General features: G+C 33.3%; 1 long non-coding RNA gene across 1 annotated transcript; it reads right to left on the bottom strand.

Moving 5' to 3' along the window:
- Window positions 1-9,798: 9,798 nt before the first annotated feature.
- Window positions 9,799-12,680, bottom strand: LOC149414439 (uncharacterized). The gene is made up of 3 exons (XR_016304095.1): window positions 12,476-12,680; window positions 11,081-11,230; window positions 9,799-10,982 (listed from the first exon to the last, which is right to left on the bottom strand). It is a non-coding gene; the product is annotated as an uncharacterized LOC149414439 (long non-coding RNA).
- Window positions 12,681-22,972: the final 10,292 nt, after the last annotated feature.

Genomic DNA, 22,972 nt, shown 5'->3' on the forward strand with positions numbered 1-22,972 from the left:
TTTTACAAATTTGATCGCTTCAAGATCATTTTTACACTTTTATTTACAAACTTTTCCTATTTTCTGTCGTATCTTGGCAAACTAAAAATCTAGTTGTCAAGGTACACATTTTTATAACTGCTACGTAATTAAACTATGTAATTGTTATTAAGGCGAGCTTGCAAAATCTTTGCAAACTCCCAAAATTAAGCGTCTGCCTTCGGCTATACCACCGGCAAAATGAATATGCGACATTTTGCGGGGGCATATAAACGCATTACTGGCGCGGATAGAATCCCCACCACTTTTTGGCTGACAGCACAATGTCGGCTGCGAGTCAAGCTTATTGCATATAAGCAGCAACACAAAAAATATTAAATCAGTTCATCTTTACCACCAAAACAAGCGTTTTATTATCAACAAGTGACTCCTGCCCATCAACTGCCTCACCTCGCCGAGTCTTCTGCTCCATAACCTTCTGGTATTACCTCATCAAGACCAGCCGGCTCTGCTCAGGAAAACCGCCGACACGAGAAGCGAGCAGAGACGAATGCACACCCAGTGCCCAACAATCACCGAGCACCGGGTGCGGGAGGCAGATTGTTCATAAATTTGTACTATTATCATCATCATCGGCCGTAAAGGAGCATTTTCATCGGTTGAAGACACGTTTTGGAACCGGCGCCCAAACTTACAGTCTTGTGCGGACTCCCGTCCAGTACAGTTATGATTAATTACTTTTGTGATATATAAAATATTGTCAAAATTTATTCACAACAGTTTTATCCCGGCAACATAATGGATCTATTTCAAAAGGTTACATAGTTTAATTTCAACCCGTTAATTATTAGGAGACCAAATTTGGTCCCAAACATCTATGAATTTGGTTTCCTAATATTCAAAGGGTCAACACCGAACACATCTTTCGTGCTTTCGTAGCTTTGTATATTTTATACCAAAGTTCTACGGAACATATTTTGATGAGCACTATGGTCTTATGGACGAATGAAATAAAGATATTTTCGGATAACAATTAACGAGGAGAGAGGATTAAAAACCAATACTTAACGAGAAGTTATTACAAAAAGAACAGCCAAAAGAGAGTCCCTATTAAACGTGGCCTTAAAGCATAATCCATATTTCGATATGGGAACATTTATTTTAATTGATAAAAAATACGCTTTCATTTTAAAAGAGTCTTTGTTAGCAATTTAAAACTTTTTGGATTGTTATTGATTTCTTTTGATGTTGATCTTTCGGGGCTAAATTTGAGATAAATTGTGATTTTTTTTACATCTGATATAAATAAAATTTTGAAAATTATATTACTTTTTTGGTTATAAAAAAATATATAACTGTGGTGTTTATCCGTGCTGATCATCCAGATTCCTTTGTAATAAAATTATGTGGGTACTCCGTTACTATTTGGTTTTATTCAGGTAGCTACAAGTATTGATACAATGGACAATATAAGAGTTTGCTAATGAAGAGAGGACGAATTACAACAGACATGCCTTTTTATAGGTCTCGGTCATGCTGTCCCACTCAGATATGCCTGTCTCTTTCATACCTACAGACATACGTTCACTTATACTGATGAATTAGCTGTAATTTTAAAAATTTGTACATAAAATACTAAAGGACTATAGGTGCATGCAACAAAATATTATAAGATGAATATTTGTCTCAAACAATTTTTATTCTTTAATAAATAATTAATCAATTTACAGAGAATAATCATTTGAATTTGAATTTCAACAATTTTTTTTTGTAATTTTACATCTAGAGATAATTCGTTAAACCATTTCACTACATTATATTTATAAAATGTTTGGGCTGTGGTGGTTTTGCAGCACGGGGAGGTTATAGAACATTTGGTATGTTGCTGTTTGAAAAAAGTATTTGTTTTTCGTTGTTGAAAGAATCTTTATGAAATTGTAAAAGTAATGTTTTTTTAAAATGATTAGCAGAGAAGGGACTTTAAATTCTATAAATAATCTGGTGGTGGGGTAGTCACATGTCTTATTTAAAATTATTTTTATTAATATTCTCTGGATGATTTCTACAGGCAAGAGAGAGGTTTTCAATACACCACCTAAGCCAAAAATTCCATATTGCAATACAGATTGAATCAGTGAAAAAAAAAAAAAAAAAAAAATTTTTTTAGCATAAGACACATTTATTATAAGACAGAGTTTCAAATAAAAATAATCAAAGTTAACATGCTTTTCTTTACAAGAGTCAAAAACACGTGTGTGAAGGGAAAAAATTTAAATTATAAAAACACATCAAGTGAAGTGATTTTTGTTCTTTTAAATAATAATATATAAAGTAATATAGTGAGATGTCATCGTCACTCTAATTCGCTAAATTATTTAAGGTAGTGAAGTTTATTTTATTTTTGTGGTTATTATAGTCCGGTTCTAACCTTATTTTACAAGCAATAATTATTAGCCTGAAACACTCATCCACATTGAAAAATCTCCTGATAAAAGATACATGACGCCAACGGGACTAACGTTATCAACGGTTCTAACCTTATTTCTGTCGTTAGTTGATTAAACCACACCACTCCAGTATACGTGTAATAGTGTTGTGCAAAACTAGTGTTCATTAATGGAGTGCATAAGTGACCTATAGAATTTTGCCTATTGCTCTCAACACGAACCATGGCATGGTGTGACTTCTTATACAGATCTTTGCGGGTTTGAAGCAGCGTATTTTTTGTATACCTATGTATTTTTTAGTGGTGGGACATGGAAGTCTTTGAAAAGTTGTGAGGTTGGGTAGTCTGATGGTTTTTTTTAAATTTTTTTTTATTAACAGCCTTTCAGTGATTTCCAGCGGTAAAAGTGATGATTTGTAAGCTCCCCCCCATGCAACAATACCATACTGTTATTATTGAATTGAATTGGTATTATTTAATGGGCTAGAGCGTAGTAAAAATTTTAAAGAATTTTTAAGTTAAGTATATTTCTTAGACTAATAAATATGTAAATGAGTTTTCTTAATCTATTTATGATATTATTTATGTGAGTTTTCCACTTAAGGTTACTATCTATTTTTACACCTAAATATTTAATTTCATTTTTATTTGTTATGCATAAATAGTCATTATTTTGGCAAGTAAATTTTTTGAATGTGCATTTTTTTTAATGTATTTTAATATTTAAGGTAACAAAAGAGTTTTTGCTTAAACTAAAAATTATATAATATGTTTGTTCAATATTTAATGTTAATAAGTTTTTATCAAACCATTCTTTTAACGTATTGATATCTTTGTTAGCAATTATTTCAAGTTCATTCAATGAATTCGCTTGAAATATAATTGCAGTATCATCTGCATATGAAATGAGTTTTCCTGTTAATGGTAATTTAAAGATAACATATAATATGAATAGAAGAGGGTCAAAAATGGTGCCTTGTGGTATTCCAAAGTCACTTGTGTTCGGTTCACTGAGAGTGTTATTTATTTTTACATATTCTATCATATGATTTCTAGAGTTTAGGAAACTTTCTATTCACATTTTAGCATTATCTATAATTCCTATTTTGTTAAGCTTGTTCAGTAATTTTTATGACTTATGCTGTCGAAGGCTTTCTTTAGGTCTATGAATATTGCAAGAGATTGTTTGCCTTTGTCTAGTGCTTGATGTATTTTTGTTGTTAAATCTATAATTGCGTCCTGTGTGCTTATTTTTGTGCGAAATCCAAATTGTTGGTCACTCAATATATTATTAGTTTCAATAAATTTTAGTAGTTTTGCTACCTTTTCAAAAATTTTAGAGATATTTGACAATATTGAAATAGGTCGGTAGTTATTAACTTCTTTAGCATCACCTAATTTAAAAATCGGTGAAATAATAGTTTTTTTTTTGTATATAGATGGAAAGATTCCCTTTTTAAGACGATTATTTATGATATGTGTAATAGGTTTTTTCAAAAAATTAAGATTTTTTTCAGAATTTCAACGGTGATCCCATCAAAACCTGGTGCTGACTCAGTTTTTAGGTTTTGTATTATAACAACAGTTTCTTGTTCAGTTATCGTTTCGAATGTTCTGACCGTTTTATTTAACGAAGCTACTGGAATTTCTAATGTGGTGGTATTATCTATGTTGTTAGTTATTTCGTTTGCGAGTTTTTTTCCGACTTTTGAAAAAAATATATTTAAAGCATTCGCACATAGTTTTGGGTTATCAGAAACTTGGATCATATTATTGTTAATGTATAGCTTGAAAATGTCGCTTGTCTTTCTTTTTTTATCAATTATTTCATTTATTGTTTTCCAAATTTTTTTACCATTGTTACCTGAATTTAACACCTTTTGTTTATAGAATTCTTCTTTGGTCATTTTAATTAGTGCCGTTAGTTTATTTCTGTATTTTTTAAAGTGTAAAATAATTGAATTTTTTAGTGGGAATTTTTTTGTTAGTTTAAATAATTTTTCTTTTTCTCTAATGGAAACCACTAGACCATTGGTAATCCATGGTTTTATTTTTTCAATTTTTTTTATATATATTTTTTGTGGATTTCATAGCTTGAATCCTTTATACCTATTATGCTTTTGTAAGGTGTCATGAAATTTTAAAGCACTTCTATTTACATCTTCTGTGCAGAGTATAGATTCCCATGTTTAGTGAGACAGTTTTTTATGAAGGGTTTGTTGGTTTATCGATATTTTAGGAATGTTAGATTTATTACTATTATTAATGTTTTTTTTTCTATGTTATAGTTAAGAATACATGTATGATGGTCCGTTATGTTGTTTCTCGATATTATTGTTTGAAGATTATCAGTGTAGTTGGAGTTACACCATATATGATCAATACACGATGGTATTTGATTATTAAATTCTCTAGTATATTTATTTATATAGGGTTTAAAATTTAAAGCGGTCATTATGTTGATATAATTGTCCTTTTCAATAGTGTGATTATTTTCAGCAATGTTAAAATTAATATTACCAATTAGAAAATAATTTGTACATGTATTATTTAAAATAATATTATTTAATTCTGCAATAAAAGTGGATGTAACAGCTGAGTGTGTCCTGTATATTGATATTATTTGTAAAGGTAATTTAGTATTAATGCTCAATCTTATAATAATAGATACAGTTTGCATTAGTCATATTCGTTTCAGTAAAGAGTACCTACGTCTTTAAAAATCGTCTTTGTGTATATAACAATACCACTATTTTTGTTAATATAATGTGAGCTCTGAAAGTAGTTGTAATTGGGGAGAGTTGGGATGATTGAGTTGGTTTTTAAATGGGCTTCAGTCAGTATGATTATGTCAGGATATTTATTTAATACATTTAGGTTTACTAGAAAATGATCAAAATTTTTCTTTATAGATCGTATGTTTAGATGCAATATGGTAAAGGAATCTGGAGTCATTTGAAGTATTGTGTTACAGTCATTTGAGTTTGTCACAAATTATTTTTTTACATAATTTTTTTTTCCAGATGTTGAATAATGTAGTCATCCATTTCTAGTTTTAGCAAAAGGATTAAATTTAACCTTTAACTATGGACGTGAAAAAAAAATCACACTCCCATGGACGTCGGGTCACACAGACCCCTTCATAAAATTCTTCTAATTTTCAAACCTGGACCAATCTGACTTTAGCAAGGAGTTTATATGTATAAAGTATTTATAAATAAAAGATCGAGTAATAAAAATAATCAACTTTTATTCATATTTTAATAATTATCTCCAAATTCAACAAACCTAGTCAGTTTTCAGTCTTAATTGACTTGAGATCATATTAAGGCTCCTTAATTATAGTAGGTATTACAAAAATCAAAACCAATAATTTTTCCTAGCTAGTAAAAGAAACAGTAACAAAAAGTCATAAAAAAAACTTCTGAAAGAAATAAAATAAAAATTCTCACAAGGATCAAACTTGTGTAAAATTACTGGCACTCAGAACATAGAGGCTTGGAACACTGAAGACAACCTGGCTTCTTGCAGTTAATACAGGCATGGGTTGTCTTTCTAGAGAGCTTGATGGGCAAAATCTACATCTTTTACGATTTTAAGGACCAACTTCTTCAGCCTGTATTGCCGCTGGGGGCACATCTGCACCTAATATTCGAGTAATTGTCAACCTCAATTCTCTAGGCAACTTTGTGCATAAAACTCGTCTTTGAGCATGTGGCAGGACTAGAGACCGCGCTAAAGTTTTCAAAAAATCACCTCTTTCTATTTTCTTTTCCTGTTCCTGATTGAACAAGACGTAAACATTTACTCCACTTAAATCTAGAACAAATTAAAAAAGTTTGTAATACTAAAATGTAAGAAAATTATAGTAGACGGGTCACATAGGGCCGAGTATATTTGTATGGAAATTATAGTCAACGGGCTCCCAGGCCCTGATCAGACTTTAAATGATTATTACTCACGTAATAAGTGCCGGATGACGCGACCTTCTGCCTCCTTGGTCATAACACAACTAAAACTGAAGCTACTGAGACGCGCGGGGATGGCACGCGCGGGGATGGCACGCGCGGGGAAGGTGTTTATTCCGAAAAATTGAAGAAGGGGTTGGGCCTCTGAGACCCGACGTCCATAATTAAAGGTTAATAATATATGAGCGTTTGATGCAATTTTGTTCAGTGAAGCGAAGGAATATATTTTTAAAATATTCTGATATTTGTAATCGTACTGTATATAGTTTTAAACGGTTGTGAAACGTTTTATTTAATCACATTTAAGGTTTTGAAGAATTTCAACGATATTATAATTTCTAGTAAAGTATAAGAGTTTTTCGTAAATGGAAATAAATTGATATGTAAATTACTGGGAATTAATATACAGAAAATTATACAAAGTACTGAAGATATATTATAGTTTTTATAATATAATCTAACTAGTAAATTAAAAATTAAATTAAAAAAGTAAATTTTGGCAAAACTAAAATCAATAGATTTTAAAAGGAACAAAAAATAATGTTTTTCACTGTTGACAGCAATTGCAATAATATTGTTTTTATGAGTGATCATGTAGTTGAGTTGAATACTATTAAAATAATTTGTGCCATAAATTTCTGCTGTAGGTACAAATAGAGAAGGATTTTGACAGTTGTTCAAAGCAATAACAACAATATACAGTTCAGTGGCCTTTATAAAAACAGTAGAAAATTTCTGACACTTAGAGTTAATATCAAGAATATAAGATTTATATTTTTTAGTACGGAAATTACAGGCACTGTTTAGTTGAATTCCAAAACAAGGATTTTGTGATAGTAATATTGTTAGTAGATAAAGTACTTAATGAATTTTTTTACCAAAAAGTTAAAGTTGGCAATACTGAAAACAATAAACTTTAAACAGTTAATATAATTGAAATTAATAAAATACTTCGTTTTTACCACTTTTATTGTTTATTGCCAACATGTTTCATGGGCAACACTTCTTTATAAAGAAGTGAGCGTTGCTCATTAAACATGTTGGTAATAAAAAATAAAAGTGGTAAAAACGAAGTATTTTATTAATTTCAATTAAAATGGTGCCACAAAATAAGTTTGCTGTGTTAGAAGAAGTTAATAAAATGTTAACTAAAATAATTCGTCAACTTACTTTTCACAGCTTTTCATTTTTTAAATGTTTTTCTTCTATAGAAGCAAGTGCTTGTGTTTAAAAGAGTGGTGAGCCCCAAGATGAAGAATATGTAGTGTTTGTAATCGATAATGATTTGAGGAAATATGATTATTAAAAAAAAAATGTAAAAAAACAAATTAAATTTATATTTATTAAGAAAAAGATAATTAATAATGAAGTAAGTAAAATGACATGGTTCACAATGCTACAACTGGGCCACTCGACCTACTTCTATTTTAAGTGTTTTTTATAATGTTTATATAATCGAGTTGAAATATGTGCACTTATTTATTTATTTATATATATAATTTGTACATTTATTTATAACAATTACAGGTAATAAAGCCTAAGACGTTATAATTGTACCATTTATGCAGTGTATATGCAATGCCAAAAATCTCGTAAATGCGCTATAGGACACAAAAAATAAATCTAATTTCTTATCTACCGCATTCAAAAAGCACGTAGCTCTCCCCACAGGTGAGTTCATTAATAAATTAGTGCGGCTTGCTCTACTATATAGAAGATTGTGATGACGTCCTCGAGAGTGAGACTCTGGTACAAAAAAATTTAATTGGGCCAGTGTCTCATTATTAGATAAGTGACCGTTTATTAGTTGGAAAAAATATTTAAGCAAAGCAATACCTCTACGTGTCTCTAGGGAGTGGTAATTGGTCATGCCTAATATATAAATCGATGGGTAAAGCCAAGGGTAACGTCCATAGAGCCGCGAGAATAAAAACCTTAAAATTTTTTTATGGACTCTTTCAATACGTAAAGTGTATGTTAATTCATGTGGAGCCCAGATGATCGAGTTTGATTCAAGTACACTTAAGACTAGTGTGTTATATAATAACGTCAGTGTTTTTGATATATGATATAAGATTTTCACGGCCAAAAGTATTTTTGTTATTTGTTATGTGTTATTTAAAAATAACACAACTGCCCTGATGATGGACACTGCAATGTTGTCCGAAACGTAGGCTAAAGAAAGAGTTAGCGCAACACGGCATAACACCCCAAAAACAAATAACAAAAATGTGCACTTATAAGTTATAACATATTTAGTTATATCGCTGTTATGTTAATAACAATTCACCCATTTTGCTTTACTTTCAGAAGATGTCTTAAAAAACGAATATAAATACAATATTTAGTGAGAATAATGGGTATGTTTCAGTTTTATGTACCTTCGGTTACAGCGCATCCGCTCTCGTTAAGCGAAACTTTGATGATGAATAAATATATTTGTTTGAGAGATCAGTTTCATCGTGCAATTAATTAATTAAAATAATATATAGTATATTTTCGGCACGTTCCAGAGTGGAAGATACTACCAGTATCGCCCTGGTGTAAGACCACCATTCAGAATTGAAACGTTGCTCCAAATGGCTTTAGCCGTGTTAAGTGACTAGACCTGAATAGCCAGGTACTTCCCCACCTTCCTCTTTCCCTTCCCCACTTACCTTCAGCCTCACAACATCCCCCAATTGGGGATGCCATAGTCTCACTGGCTCCAGACGGGAGCAGTTGGGACTCTTGTGAGGTATTCACTATAAAAAAAATAAAAAAAACATCCCCGGCTCGAGTTCACTGCGAGAGTCAGCTAATTGATTGCGATGTAGTAGAGTTTTATCATTTCTGGCTATTAAACCAGGATAGCTGGCCTGGATATTGAGTATCTTTTTTGCGAAATGTCAGTCATTTAGTTTAATTTGACTAAGACACGGCCAATAGGCCGGCATTATCGTTACTCACCACATAAATAGTTTCGTTCTTGTTGGCCGTATTCTCACCTTTTCTTCAAAATTGAGATGCACTTTTAACGTTCTCAGATGCACGAGCTGTGTGAGTTGCGGAGCTGCTTCCAAAAAATATTGAATAAAATTAAGCTTCTTAACCTTAGCTTTACTAACGATTGTAAATTATTTCGTGTGTAGTTCGTTTTACTCCATGGTGTTTAAGATTGTGTCTCGTCAGAGAGACCATTCGACAAAATGAATAGTTGCACTTACAACATGAAAAAGGTTTTTCTCCACTGTGAGTTAGCATGTGGCTCTTCAGATGGCCATTTTGAGAACATGAATAATTGCACTCGGAACATGAAAAAGGTTTTTCTCAACTGTGAGCCAGCAAGTGGCTCTTCAGATTGCCCTTTAGAGAAAATGAATAGTTGCACTCAGAACATGAAAAAGCTTTTTCTCCACTGTGAGTCAGCAGGTGCTTCATAAGATCGCCCCTTCGAGAACATGAATAATTGCACTCAGAACATGAAAAAGGTTTTTCTCCACTGTGAATCAGCATGTGCCTCTTTAGATCGCCCTTTCGAGAAAAAAAATAGTTGCACTCGGAACATGAAAAAGCTTTTTCTCCACTGTGAGTCAGCATGTGCCTCATAAGATCGCTCCTTCGATAACATGAATAATTGCACTCAGAACATGAAAAAGGTTTTTCTCCACTGTGAATCAGCATGTGCTTCATAAGATCGCCCCTTCGAGAACATGAATAATTGCACTCAGAACATGAAAAAGGTTTTTCTCCACTGTGAGTCAGCATGTGGCTCTTCAGTTGGCCACTTAGAGAACATGAATAATTGCACACATAACATGAAAAAGGTTTTTCTCCGCTGTGAGTCAGCATGTGGCTCTTCAGTTGGCCACTTTGAGAACATGAATAATTGCACTCATAACATGAAAAAGGTTTTTCTCCACTGTGAGTCAGCAAGTGCATCTTTAGATAGCCCTTCCGAGAAAATGAATAGTGGCACTCGGAACACGAAAAAGGTTTTTCTCCACTGTGAGTCAGCATGTGGCTCTTCAGTTGGCCACTTTGATAACATGAATAATTGCACTCAGAACATGAAAAGGGTTTTTCTCCACTGTGAGTCAGCATGTGGCTCTTCAGTTGGCCACTTTGAGAACATGAATAATTGCACTTGAAACATGAAAAAGGTTTTTCTCCACTGTGAGTCAGCATGTGCCTCTTTAGATCGCACTTTCGAGAAATAAAATAGTTGCACTCGGAACATGAAAAAGGTTTTTCTCCACTGTGAGTCAGCATGTGCCTCATAAGATCGCCCCTTCGAGAACATGAATAACTGCACTAAGAACATGAAAAAGGTTTTTCTCCACTGTGAGTCAACATGTAGCTCTTCAGTTGGCCACTTTGAGAACATGAATAATTGCACTCATAACATGAAAAAGGTTTTTCTCCGCTGTGATTCAGCATGTGTCTCATCAGATTGCCCTTTCGAGAATATAAATTGTTGCACACCGAACATGACAAATGTTTTTTTCCAATATGGATGCGTAAGTGCCTTTTGAAATTCGACTTATGAGAATTGGAATAGTTACAATGAGAACAAAATAATTGTTTCTCCACAGGATGCGTCTTCTGATCTGTAGAAAAAAAGAAAGTAATTCGATTATAAAGGCATAATACGACTTGATAACAACGATGGCAGAATTGTTAAATTTCAGAAAAAAAGTGATTTTACCGGATTGGACAATTCTTTGAAAGCGTTCTGAGCATTCCTTTTTAACATCCGGCAGGTCTATGTCAATTTCCATACAAGAGAATCCCCCATCATTATCTTCTCGGCGTCCGAGTTCCTCCTTGACGGTAATAGTCTCCACATTAATGCAAGCTATAACATGAACGTACATTGATCATCGATATTAAACTCATTTAAAAAAAAGCTTAAAATAGAAACAATAAAATAAATCACTGCAGAAGTGAGAAATAAGTGGAGAGAGTTCAAGGTTATTTTAAGAATATCAATAAGAACGACCCCGAATGTCCGCTTCAGAAGGAATAAGCATTTGCTCTTGAGTACCTTCAGTATGAAGTTGTTGTTTTTAAATCAATGAAATGATAATATGTATTTTTAACGAATGAGGATGAGGTGGAAACTTGAGGAATCGAGCACTTATTGTAAGCCTTGGCGGCTTATGTGATCGTAGCGTATGGTCACATCAAACAAATCACAAATAAACTCCTCAAAACAATACATATTTTCCTAGACATAAGAAATTTATATAAAATAAAATAATTGAAAATAATATTCTTGGCAATTTGCCAATCATTTATAAAATATGGAATAAATGCTTGGGGAAGAGCAACAAACTCGGCTATCGATTCATTAGAAATCGCACAGAAACCGATCTGAAAGGTAATATTAAAAAAACATAGACTGACTGGTACAGACCAAATATTCAACAGTTGTGACGTACTAGATATACGCCAATTATACGTTAAAACACTACTTAACTACATTTTTGACCAAAAAAACAAATTTCAACATGCAAAAAATATCACTAACAGACCAGTTAGACAAGCGTACAAAGAAAACATAAAAACTCTGACGGTAAATACAAGTTTTGGACAAATACACTATCAATACCATGCTATAAAAGCTTTCAACAGTCTACCACTTGAAAATAAAATTGAGGAAAACAAAAATAAATTCAGACACAAAATTACAAAATGGATTAAAGAACCAAAAAGACAATATTACCAAAATTTTAAAACATAAAATAATAAAAACTATACGTAACACACAAAACTTTGGCTGTTTCCTGCAAAGATAAAAAAAAATCTGGTAAAAACTAAAATAACTGCCACTAAAGAGGAAAACGTTAACAAACATATAATGTTCTGTCGCCATGGCAATCCAAAATGGACTTGTATTTTAATTTTTTTATTTAAGAAACAAACATTCCCGGGTTACGAATAACCTGAAAACATTTGAAAATCTCCAACTACCACCACAGTAAGCGGATAAAATTGCTTGTGTTGTGAGGGAAGACGCCTGGGTGGGACCCAAGCGCGATGTCAACTCAGCCACCGACCGGTCTAATACAATTTATTTAACATAAGCAATGCAACTCACTGGCTGTCTGAGAACTCTCCGCATATCGCAAACATTCCTTCTTTACATCTGGGAGGTCGAAATCCATATACGTGTACGGCATTTCACCTCCGCCTTCTTCCTGGGGCCCTGGTTCCGTTTTGATGAAAACAGTTTCTGGATTTACTAGATCCATGGCACCGCTGTCGCAGGGTTTGGTAATTGGTTAACGCCGAAACAAATATATATACCTGAAACAAACAAAGTTGTAACGTATTCCTACGAGCACACGAAAGCATTTAAATTATCGATTAGATCAACAGATATGAAGTGTCAACTTCAAGGTCAAGATAGTCACAAAATGTATCCCTTATTTCAAATATCATTGTTTTGACAGAATATTCCAAGCAAACAAAATTTAATAATATTAAATACAATACAATAAGCTGAAGTAAAACAGAGATCACGGGTCGTTGCACAAATGCATTAATTCATAAAGATTGACAACTCGACCTTCTATAGAATTGGTTTGGTCAAGATTTTAACCTTAGATCTGACAAATTTTCTGACATCGGTGACGGCCCACCACACCATCGACAAAGAGTAGAAGAAATTTATAAAAAGGCTCAACTATAGACAATATAATTCTGCTTCGGAACCTACCGAAAATTCAATTTATTAGCCTAAAACATAAGTGAAATGTCACCCAAGACAACAAAGTCCCATCTGACAAAGCGCTGTCCTAACCATAACTGATTAGCAAACGCAAAACACAATCGGAAATGAAATTGTAGGATTACGCGTGACTATATATCGCCCTTGAGGTGATTTTGCACAAAAACGGCGCTATACAAGTCATCCAATATCAATTATTTTATTATTATTAGGCTAGCTTTAGACTTGTAAGTTTTTTCGTAAATTTACGACTTCTAGCCAATGGGCATATTGCATTTTGAAAATCCAATACGCCCATTGGCTAGAAGTCGTAAATTTACGAAAAAACTTACAAGTCTAAAGCTACCCTTATATCTACATTGTCAACATCGCACGTAGTGCACATTGCACATCACTCTTAACCTTTCCCTTACTGTGCTAAATAAAATCCACGCGTTCCGGTGCTGCATAGTCAATACACATCTCAAAATTAGCGATTTAGTTTCGGAAAAATATTAATATTTATAGTTAATCGCTTATGTTTATTCATCCACTGGATCGGCCACGCGAAATAAATAATTTTGCCTCGATTGCTCAAGATATCCAGACGATCATTTATTTAATTTTTCGCAAACATTACTTAGAATTTTTACATGGAGTCATACAAAATTGTTATGGTGCTATATAGCCAATGAGTTATCCTGTATTTTGCCGTTTGTTTCATTTTTGTAGAATTTTTAGAAAAATATAAAAAAAATCGTAAAGTTTAATATCGCGTGAATCCTGCGTGTTTGTTACTTTGAAACTGCCGTGACAGCTACTTTTTGAGGTCATCATTAAAATATTTTATATTTATGTATGTTGTCTGTGGCTTACTTGATAATGAAAGATACATGTGTATGGAAAAAAGATTTCATTTTAATCGTAAACAGCATTTCAGAAATCGTAGGTGAAAAAAATATTTTAAAGAATTTGATCACGGACTGTCCAAATGTAATGAATTAAATTACTATATTTAGTACATTTAACACACTGAAATTGTATTAAATTAGGAAGATAATTTTATTCAGCCTTACTCATAATGAAATCCCTAATACGACGATAATACTCCGTATTAGCTATACAGGGGTGGGGGCCTATACTGGTCAGATTAAAAATATTTACTCATAATCATAAATTTTCCCAATATAGCTCGACCGCTGGATTATGGAATATGATTTTTTTACAGTAGCAACACTTGAAAAATTTGGCATTTTGCGGCGTGTTGCCAACTTCACGTTTATTCAAATGTCAAAAAAGTAATCCAAGAATTGGTTTGTTTATCTTCGAATAACCTAAAAATGGATAATGTTGAGATTAATTTTGTTGAAGAGGTAGAATTAAAAAGGCGCAAGCGTAACAAAAATTGGGGTGACGTTGAAAAGGTTTGTTAACTTTTATCTTGGCTCTAATGTTTTGTTTACTTGTTTGAAATTAGTGTAAGTATAATGATTGTTTTCCTTGTAGGCCTTGTTGAAGGACTGTGTGACTGAACACGTGAGGGCTGTAGAGAACAAAAACTCGGACGGTAACACCCTAATTGCCAAGAGGGAAGCTTGGAAGCTTGTTTTATTAAAGTAAGTATACCTCCATAATATATCCGCATTGTTAACTTTTCTACAGATTAAACTTTAAGTTTGTCGCTTCGTAGCTTTGACATCCATTTCAAATAAAAAAATATCATAGTATAAAATTAATCAGGTAAAGGTATTCATACCACATAATTAATAGCACACTATTTTTCAGATTTAACACACTAAGTGACCAAAAAAGAGACATGGGTCAGATACAAGCTCAATGGAAGATGCTCAAATTGGCTTGTAAGAGCCAATTGAGCCGGTATAGGAGGGAAGTGATGGCAACAGGTGGAGGTCCCCATCCACCAAGTCCTTCGCAGGATATTCTCTCGATGGTGGATTTGTTACCACATGAATTCGTAACGGACAAAAATGTTGACGATAGCGATTCAACATTTAAAGCAAAGGTAAATATCTTTTTATCGAAGGAAGCAAATACTTTGTGGTGTGACATTATATATTAAATGGAAAACACACACTTTGTAAAACACAACTTTTTATATGAATTAATATTTAACAGCCAACCAGCATTTTTTTTTCAAAAGATAAGTTGATAGTAATATTATTGAAATATTGATGGTTCTGTCTATATTTAAACTCATGTAAATCTTGCTTTAATTGTGGGAGTTATATTGGTAATTGTGTTTTATTATTACAGATGAATTTTCCTACATCAACCCCTCACTCCACACTGCCACACTCTGTTCCCAATAGGAAGTTGTCTTTTGAGGTAATATACCTAAACCTACTTAAATGATCAGCGCAACAATGAGTGCTAACTATTTGCAATATTTAAAGCAGTAACTTTTCAGTTGGACATAATCTTTTGTTTATATCAACAGGAAACAAGTGAAGCTGATTCGCCACCACCGCCACTATCACCACAAGCATACACCATCCAGCATGTCCCGCTGCATGCTTGCCCTCCACCTCCACCTCGGAGGCGCCCACGCCATAAAGTAAGTATTTCTTCACACCACATTTTTGTTTGCTCAACTGACTTTATTGTCGTACCAAAACTGAAAGTTTACTAAGAAAAACAATAACTCATATATGAATATTATTTTTTTATGTATAAAATGCACGATAATTAAGAGATTTTCAGAGAATAGATTAAAACACCGTACTAGGTGACTGCCTGTTTCATGGTGACTAAAGTTGAATATAGTTATTTTGTATGTAGTGTTGACATATGGATTAATAAAAATAATAATTGTAAAGCGCCGTTTTTGTGAGAAATCACCTCTGCTGTACACTTTGTTATATATAGGCACTATCTAAGTTTATTATTTACAAAGATACATAAACATACTTACCTGGATTGGAAATTGGAAAAATTATAATAGAAAGTTGGAATTTTTTTATTATGTAATAATTACAGTTTACAATGTATAATAATATTTGCTAACAATAATGATATATAAAAATTAGTTTTCACAATTTTTTTTTTGAATTTTTTTTATGTTTCTCCTTTATGGAAGCAGACGCTTGTGTTTAAAAGAGATGCTGAGTATCGAGATGAACATTATTTATATAAGTATCCTTATTAATAATTTAAGGAGTTAAGAATATTAAAAATATAAGTGTATATCAACAATGTACAATTTAACGATTTATGACGTTACATTATTTAATTGACGAATTTCGTTATTTTGATTTTTTACATTGAAATGATCTCTGATAGAATAATTAATAATAATTATGTTAAACCAGTTATGAAAACTTTGTCATTTAATGTTTTTATTTTCAGGAAGACGACTTAGCCCAAATGAAGGCGAACGTCTTTGAAGAAACAAAAAAAATAATGCACCTTGAGCACCAAAAAAAATGGAGTACTTGTTCAGGCTCATGAAAGACGAATCCAGGGCTAAAATTCGTCTACAGGAAGTAGAGTCACAGACCAGGGTTAGCTTGATGAAGAAGGAAAGTGACCTTAAAAATTGTCTACAGGATGAAGAGTCGCAGACCAGGATTAGGTTCATGGAGGAGGAACACAAAATTAAAATGTCGATGCTGAAAGATGGATGGATAGCCAAATAATTATTTTATTTTAAGAGTATGTATGATATATGGTGTGATTGTGGGCGAGGCAAGTGGTTTGACAGACTGTCCTCTCTGCGTAACCTTTCTAGGAAGGGTGCAATGTTTGGTTAATTAGAATTTGTATACATCCCAATTGATTTCTCGTAACCCTCACTTTTAGTACTACCATTACGTAGTGGAATCCAAAAGCTTGTCAATGCATTGTCATTGTAGTTCAACAATAGCTGGAAAGCGCACATTACTTATGACTTGTTCATGTTTTCAGTTGGTTGTTGGTCATTCACTGACCCATAAGGGTTGGGAAATGGAAGGTTAGGTACATTTATAAATTAAACAATCTCTTCTTGCTATACAAATGTCTCATATATTGCAATAAATGAATCCACGCTACTAGAAAAAGCTTTATTCTCTTTGTGGATGGATTTGGCAGTTAATTTACTGATTTTAAATCTATTTTTGCTGTCATGTCTCTCTAAACTGTCGGCCAATGAAAATACATGCAGTTTTGTTAGGTTTTGATGAGCAAATATTAAATATTCAGTACTCGACGTAAAATGTGTTACGAGGTTGAACTTTCAGGAAATTAAAAAAAAAAAAACAAAGAAAAAACTGTTTTGTTAATGAAGGTTTTTTGAATCTAAACTCTTAACTGTAACCTTTGATAAAACTACAGAAAAAAACATCATCCACATAAAGATTCAGCATTAAAAAACTAGGCAGAAAGTTACAAGTTTTACATAAATAATAGAATAGTTTACAGTTTATAGGAACATAGTATGGAATGTGTTAGTATGGAATGTTATAGGAACATAGTATGGAAGCAACACCAATAAACCGGAGTGACCAATCACAGGCATCCGGAACGTTGGTGTTGGCAGCTCTCTATGCCGTGAAGGAGCGCATCTAGTGGAGTATCCTTGTTCATCAGAGCGTTTGGAGTGGGAGTCGTAACCCTCGGCAACAGAGACTCGAAGATGTGGGCAACATGAAAGCAAACCAAAGAAAGATTAAAAAGTACACATATTTGTATTACTTTGTGTTATTCCACAAACTGTTCATTAAATATACTATGGTTTTAGCCATGCTTGACATTTGTATAGCAAGAAGAGATTGTTTAATTTATAAATGTACCTAACCTTCCATTTCCCAACCCTTATGGGTCAGTGAATGACCAACAACCAACTGAAAACATGACAAATGACTCTCCGAATAAGCTAATGGGAGAAGAGTTTGGAACGTTAAGAGAGTTAGAGCGAAGCATGTCAGTCCACCATTAATCGAGTTATCTGCATTTATCCCTTCTTTCAATATCTCTACAACCTTGTCAATTCTCATAAACATGCTTCCCAAATACACTCTCATTTACCTATTAAATATAAAGTACCCATTAATCATACACATTCATTTTAAAGTTAAGTTGAATTGAATTCCTTGTAATATAAATAGACCAGCTCAACGCCCATGTAAACATAATGAGGAAATCTATAAATGGTTTCTCAGTTAGGTGAATTACACATGACTATAAATTAAGCACGTTGTAAACTGATTTCCCTAAAATAAAAATAAATAAACAATATTGATCATACCTTAGTCTTATTATTATATCTTCATTATTGTGTAATATGCATTTGTGTCGCAGGTACATTATACTACTGAGTATGTACATTTTTTCAGTGTAATATAATTATATATGTAGATACAATCATATCGAGTACATACTAATACATTTAAAAATGTTGATCAATGAACACCTGTCTAGTGGCATTTCCAATATGATTGATTGGGGCTACTTGTTCATTTGGGGCTACTTCCATGAAACCACCACCACCTGCTTCTGCTCCTGCATCCTCATCATGTTCTTCATCATCATCTATTCCAAATTACAAATCATACAATTAGTACATACAAAACTCTAATGTAAGGAATATCTAAAAACTGACATATTATATTATGTTTCATTTTAACACATCTTTTATTTTGAGTTGTTTTCTTACCTAACTGAGGATCATTCATATCGATGGCAAGACAATGGAGAACAGCAAGAGCTACGATAGTTGTCTTGATGGTATCGAGAGATCCTGACATACCCCGCAGCAGGCAACGAAATCTCTGTTTCCATACCCCAAAACATCTCTCCACCGTGTTGCGAGTAGATATTTGAGCCCTGTTATACGCCACTTCTCTGGGGTTTCTTGGGTTCCTAACTGGGGTGAACAGATATGGTGTACAGGCATAACCTCCGTCTCCCAACAGTCGTCCGTTGAAGTGACCTTCTTCAAACCTCTGCTTGATGGAACTTTCCCGGAAAATACGAGCATCGTGAGTACTGCCTCTCCAATGAGCAACAATATCCATAATTTTTAGTTCTGCATTGCACACCACCTGGAATGAATTTATTCATGCAATCAATGTTGGTTAATGTTTATATTTCAGACACGTATTGAGGTTTATCACTTTACAAACCTGGACATTTAAGGAATATATCCCCTTCCTATTGATGTAATATTGGCCGGCATCACCCCCAACTTTCCTTATTTTAATGTGCGTGCAGTCAATGGCACCCATTACTCCAGGAAAACGTTTTATTCCTTGGAACTTTGCAACTGTTGATTGTTGCTCTTCAATAGATTGTGGCATTTTAATGTACTGTGGAGAAAGGCGGGCAAATGCAGTTGCGACCCTTTTGGCAATACGGGACATTGTCTGTTGACTAAATCCATGTAAATCTGCACAATCATCTTGTATCTGCGAAAAAAATGTTATAATAATTTAAAAACGGTTTAGTTATCGATTTTGCTGATTTGTTTCACAGGAATGCAACTATAAACACTATCCTTACCTCGTTTCTGCCCCAGTATCGTATGGCACAAAGAACTTGGAGATCGGTAGATATTTTTCCACCCCGTTTGTTATTGACATGCAAATATGGCCGTACCAAGTCGATCAAACGTCTCATATTTGCTTTGGTGAATCTATATTTGGACCTAAAATCTCCTTCCGTTAGCGCCGTAAATGGGTCATACCGCTTTTTGTATGTTTTCCGTGCCCGTGGTGGATGAATACGGTCAAGATTTGCCAAAGCTCCAGTCAAAACGTCAAAATTGTCAAAGTCAGCCATTTCCGAATTTAATACGCTCATAATACTGCCTAATCCTACTCTTCGGGTGGGTTAAATTTTGACGTCTGCTAATACGGTCAGATTAGGCAATGCGCATGCGCGCGAGTTGGCGCTATTATGAGTAAAAATTTCACTTAACCTGTCCGTATTATCGTAGTGTTTCGATTATGAGTAAGGCTGATTGTCTACAATTACCAATCGCTGCCTTAGTTCTTGTATGGTCAATAGACCATTTAGCAAATTTTACAGGAGACGTTTTTTTTTGTTTTTACAGGCAAATTCTAAAAAATTCTCGATTTTGGTCATTTCGTTTAGTACATATGTGTAACAGGAAATTTTTAAAGATCATTTTTCGAAGATTGAAGCTATAAAATGCCCATATTATGACTTTAAAGGTGGACGTTGAACATGGCATGAAAATGATGAATGATTATTTTGGATGCTGAACATAATCGTCTGGAGATTGAACAATTCGGCTCCCATAAGTTTAAGGTATTTTTTGTTCAATTAGCCAATTAGTGGTAAATTGTATATATAGGGGGATTTTCAGATTTCAAATACTTTACTTTTATCTTAGTTAGTAGTTGAGTTAAAGAATTACTTTAAAATATACAAACACAGTCCTTGAGTTGATTTTTCACAAAAACTGCTGTATATAAATCATCCAATATTTTGGAAGTTTGAAAAAATGCACAAGTACAAAGGTACCTACCGCTAATATACTACTATCGGCTGTCGGTGCATGCATGATGTGAAAAATTCTTACACCGTACATATTACGGCCTCCGTGGTCTAGTCGTACTTTTGACTAGAAATCCGGAGGTCGCGGATTCAAACCCCGGCGTGCGCAAGTAAATTTTATTTGATTCATTTATGTTATTTCACAAATTATTCATTTAAAATAATATATAGTTTATTTGCGGCATGTTCCAGAGAGGAAGATATGGGGTAAAGACCACCATAAAAATTTAAATAGCTCTAGCCGTGTTTGGTGATCAGATCTGAATAGATACTCACATACCATCTCTCTTCTCCTTCATCCTCCTTCCTCTCTTTCTCCTCTCCATCTCCTTCCCCTCCACACTACCTTCAGCCTCACAATATACTAATATATCCCAATTGGGGATTCCATAGTCTCACTGGCTCCAGATGGTTGGGAGCAGTTGAGACTGTGTGCGGTATTTCATTTAAAAAAATCGTGGTGCGTAAAATTATTGAAGTTCAATTTTCAGCTGAAATTTTTTATTTTTTTATTGTTTCGTTACCTACATTTGATAAATGTAATTTTTAAAGTTTACTCACTTCAGAAAGATTTTTTCTTTTGGATGGTCTTATTTGCCGTGAGCTTATTATTTATGTTGATTGTCGTGGGTAAAATATTATTTTTTTAAATACTTTCAGCTCTTAAAATCCTAAAATTATAATATCCCGTGATTTGGGTTATGGGTGTGCGCTATTTAACATTACATTTATTGTTGTTAGTCGTTTGCCTATTTGTTTTTATTGTAGTTCCTACATAAGAATATGTTTATTGTTTGTTATGTGACTAAAAAAAAAAAAATCAGAAACTTTCAATTGAATGAATTCAAAATTGAAATATTTGGACTTCGTTTTCATCAGCGATCTCAGCAGTGATAACGGATAAAATATGTGTCGTAGATGTCTTTCAATCAGACTATGAGGACAGTCGACTTTTTGCACATTTCCATTTCCTGGCTCTTTTGTTGTATTTCTTGAATAAAAATAAGTTTTAATGCACTAATATAATTTATTAATACTCATTTTTGGTAAAAGTCTTAAGTTTGTAAATAAATAAATAATAAATGAAGCATCCTGTACTTTTTAAAAAATATTATATTCATAACTTTCAGTGTTTGAATGTTCAATATCCAGGAGAGTGAACAAATAAGAACTGAAACATTATTCCGTGAGTGGATATTGGCACTCGAAAAATGCTGAAAATGTCACTTAAAAACCAAAAAATATGTTTTTTTTAGCTTCATTAATGCGTAATATATCTGCATGTACTGTATCATATAATAATAACAACCATGGTTCAAACAATCAAAAATATTTCATTAAACTTTATAAACTTGCAATCAATTCTCCATTGTACACAAGCAGGCAAATCACGCTGGCTGACCTTTACAAGATGGCGGATCGGCTCTTCAAATCACTTCGCGCGCTACTATACGGGAGGTAGGGAGATTGGCCATCTAGCCCACTATGGGTGTTATATATCATTGCCTGCAAGGGTTTGCAATAATTTCCACAGATTTGTGGTCAGCAAAAATCATTAAAAATGCTGATTAAATCTGAATAAGGTACTTTGAACTTAAACAAAGAAGCTTAAATAACCTTGTTTGATGTAATCGTGGCTTTGTTTAGCAGTTTTAGCATCATAATACTCGGTATAGGATCCAGTCGAAATTCCTTATTGGTCTTAGGGCCCGTTCCCACTTCCGTTTTTAAATTGGAGGCGGGTCCCGTTTTAAAATCGGATGCCCTACGGCCCTGTTCACACCTCCGTTTTAAAAAAGGATCCTACTCTACGAAAAAAAAAAAATTGTCGATTCAATCAAAACATTTTATTTGCTCATTCTTCAGTAGACGATCGTGCGCAATGGACGACGATGAAGCTCTTGTTGTCATGTGGTACTTATTAAAAAGAAGGAAAAAAGTGAAAAAAAAAATTTTGGGTTCACCCAATCATAGCTGAAAGATTTTCCGTAGGAACTTTCCAAGTGTTAATTGGTGAGTTGAGAAGTGATTAACTAAAGTTCTTTAATTATTTTAGAATGTCCTTCCCTGTCCTCCTCTTTCTATCACTTCCTTTAACCATCTACTGGAACGAGTTTCAGAGAGCTTAATATATAAAAATACTAAAAATTAGAGAGTACATTTGTCTTGAAGAAAGGCTTTTGATATTTTTAAGGTAAGAAAACAATAACAACTCAAATATTTTTATAGTGTGTTTATTAAACTAATACGCTCTTCCGTGCATCGTGCATCTAAATATATTTTGATGCACGATTTACGAAAATACATTTTAAAACAAGTTGATAATTTACCAAAATCTTTACTTTTTTTTATTCTAATTTCTCAAAA

This window comes from Hesperophylax consimilis, chromosome 20 (assembly GCF_061612785.1).
Source record: "Hesperophylax consimilis isolate HC1 chromosome 20, BYU_Hcon_1.0, whole genome shotgun sequence".
Lineage (NCBI taxonomy): Eukaryota > Metazoa > Arthropoda > Insecta > Trichoptera > Limnephilidae > Hesperophylax > Hesperophylax consimilis.